Raw genomic sequence first — 3,173 nt, forward strand, 5'->3', positions numbered from 1 at the left:
ATAGCAAGAGAGTAAGACAGTAAGACAGTAAGAGAGTAAGAGAGTAAGAGAGTAAGAGAGTAAGAGAGTAAGAGAGTAAGAGAGTAAGAGAGTAAGAGAGTAAGAGAGTAAGAGAGTAAGAGAGTAAGAGAGTAAGAGAGTAAGAGAGTAAGAGAGTAAGAGAGTAAGAGAGTAAGAGAGTAAGAGAGTAAGAGAGTAAGAGAGTAAGAGAGTAAGAGAGTAAGAGAGTAAGAGAGTAAGAGAGTAAGAGAGTAAGAGAGTAAGAGAGTAAGAGAGTAAGAGAGTAAGAGAGTAAGAGAGTAAGAGAGTAAGAGAGTAAGAGAGTAAGAGAGTAAGAGAGTAAGAGAGTAAGAGAGCAAGAGAGCAAGAGAGCAAGAGAGCAAGAGAGCAAGAGAGCAAGAGAGCAAGAGAGCAAGAGAGCAAGAGAGCAAGAGAGTAAGACAGTAAGACAGTAAGACAGTAAGACAGTAAGACAGTAAGACAGTAAGACAGTAAGACAGTAAGACAGTAAGACAGTAAGACAGTAAGACAGTAAGACAGTAAGACAGTAAGACAGTAAGACAGTAAGACAGTAAGACAGTAAGACAGTAAGACAGTAAGACAGTAAGACAGTAAGACAGTAAGACAGTAAGACAGTAAGACAGTAAGACAGTAAGACAGTAAGACAGTAAGACAGTAAGACAGTAAGACAGTAAGACAGTAAGACAGTAAGACAGTAAGACAGTAAGACAGTAAGACAGTAAGTAAGAGAGTAAGAGAGTAAGACAGTAAGTAAGAGAGTAAGAGAGTAAGAGGGTAAGAGAGTAAGAGAGTAAGAGAGTAAGAGAGTAAGAGAGTAAGAGAGTAAGAGAGTAAGAGAGTAAGAGAGTAAGAGAGTAAGAGAGTAAGAGAGTAAGAGAGTAAGAGAGTAAGAGAGTAAGAGAGTAAGAGAGTAAGAGAGTAAGAGAGTAAGAGAGTAAGAGAGTAAGAGAGTAAGAGAGTAAGAGAGTAAGAGAGTAAGAGAGTAAGAGAGTAAGAGAGTAAGAGAGTAAGAGAGTAAGAGAGTAAGAGAGCAAGAGAGCAAGAGAGCAAGAGAGCAAGAGAGCAAGACAGTAAGACAGTAAGACAGTAAGACAGTAACACAGTAAGACAGTAAGACAGTAAGACAGTAAGACAGTAAGACAGTAAGACAGTAAGACAGTAAGACAGTAAGACAGTAAGACAGTAAGACAGTAAGACAGTAAGACAGTAAGACAGTAAGACAGTAAGACAGTAAGACAGTAAGACAGTAAGACAGTAAGACAGTAAGACAGTAAGACAGTAAGACAGTAAGACAGTAAGACAGTAAGACAGTAAGACAGTAAGACAGTAAGACAGTAAGACAGTAAGACAGTAAGACAGTAAGACAGTAAGACAGTAAGACAGTAAGACAGTAAGACAGTAAGACAGTAAGACAGTAAGACAGTAAGACAGTAAGACAGTAAGACAGTAAGAGAGTAAGACAGTAAGACAGTAAGACAGTAAGAGAGTAAGAGAGCAAGAGAGCAAGAGAGCAAGAGAGCAAGAGAGTAAGAGAGTAACCACCATTTTAAGACAGTAAGAGAGTAAGAGAGCAAGAGAGTAACCCACATTTTAAGACAGTAAGAGAGTAAGATAGCAAGATAGCAAGAGAGTAAGAGAGTAAGAGGGTAAGAGAGTAAGAGAGTAAGAGAGTAAGAGAGTAACCCCCATTTTAAGACAGTAAGAGAGTAAGAGAGCAAGAGAGCAAGAGAGCAAGAGAGCAAGAGAGCAAGATAGCAAGATAGCAAGAGAGTAAGACAGTAAGACAGTAAGACAGTAAGAGAGTAAGAGAGTAAGAGAGTAAGAGAGTAAGAGAGTAAGAGAGTAAGAGAGTAAGAGAGTAAGAGAGTAAGAGAGTAAGAGAGTAAGAGAGTAAGAGAGTAAGAGAGTAAGAGAGTAAGAGAGTAAGAGAGTAAGAGAGTAAGAGAGTAAGAGAGTAAGAGAGTAAGAGAGTAAGAGAGTAAGAGAGTAAGAGAGTAAGAGAGTAAGAGAGTAAGAGAGTAAGAGAGTAAGAGAGTAAGAGAGTAAGAGAGTGAGAGTAAGAGAGTGAGAGTAAGAGAGTAAGAGAGTAAGAGAGTAAGAGAGTAAGAGAGTAAGAGAGTAAGAGAGTAAGAGAGTAAGAGAGTAAGAGAGTAAGAGAGTAAGAGAGTAAGAGAGTAAGAGAGTAAGAGAGAAAGAGGGTAAGAGGGTAAGAGAGTAAGAGAGTAAGAGAGCAAGAGAGCAAGAGAGTAAGAGAGTAAGAGAGTAAGTGAGTAAGAGAGTAAGAGAGTAAGAGAGTAAGAGAGTAAGAGAGTAAGAGAGTAAGAGAGTAAGAGAGTAAGAGAGTAAGAGAGTAAGAGAGTAAGAGAGTAAGAGAGTAAGAGAGTAAGAGAGTAAGAGAGTAAGAGAGTAAGAGAGTAAGAGAGTAAGAGAGTAAGAGAGTAAGAGAGTGAGAGTAAGAGAGTAAGAGAGTAAGAGAGTAAGAGAGTAAGAGAGTAAGAGAGTAAGAGAGTAAGAGAGTAAGAGAGTAAGAGAGTAAGAGAGTAAGAGAGTAAGAGAGTAAGAGAGTAAGAGAGTAAGAGAGTAAGAGAGTAAGAGAGTAAGAGAGTAAGAGAGTAAGAGAGCAAGAGAGTAAGATAGTAAGATAGTAAGAGAGTAAGAGAGTAAGAGAGTAAGAGAGTAAGAGAGTAAGAGAGTAAGAGAGTAAGAGAGTAAGAGAGTAAGAGAGTAAGTGAGTAAGAGAGTAAGTGAGTAAGAGAGTAAGAGAGTAAGAGAGTAAGAGAGTAAGAGAGTAAGAGAGTAAGAGATTAAGAGAGTAAGAGAGTAAGAGAGTAAGAGAGTAAGAGAGTAAGAGAGTAAGATAGTAAGAGAGTAAGAGGGTAAGAGAGTAAGAGAGTAAGAGAGTAAGAGAGTAACCCCCATTTTAAGACAGTAAGAGAGTAAGAGAGCAAGAGAGCAAGAGAGCAAGATAGCAAGAGAGTAAGAGAGTAAGACAGTAAGACAGTAAGACAGTAAGACAGTAAGACAGTAAGACAGTAAGACAGTAAGAGAGTAAGAGAGTAAGAGAGTAAGAGAGTAAGAGAGTAAGAGAGTAAGAGAGTAAGAGAGTAGGAGAGTAAGAGAGTAAGAGAGTAAGAGAGTAAGAGAGTAAGAGA

Source organism: Calliphora vicina, unplaced genomic scaffold (genome assembly GCF_958450345.1).
Source record: "Calliphora vicina unplaced genomic scaffold, idCalVici1.1 scaffold_31, whole genome shotgun sequence".
NCBI classification, from domain to species: Eukaryota; Metazoa; Arthropoda; class Insecta; order Diptera; family Calliphoridae; genus Calliphora; species Calliphora vicina.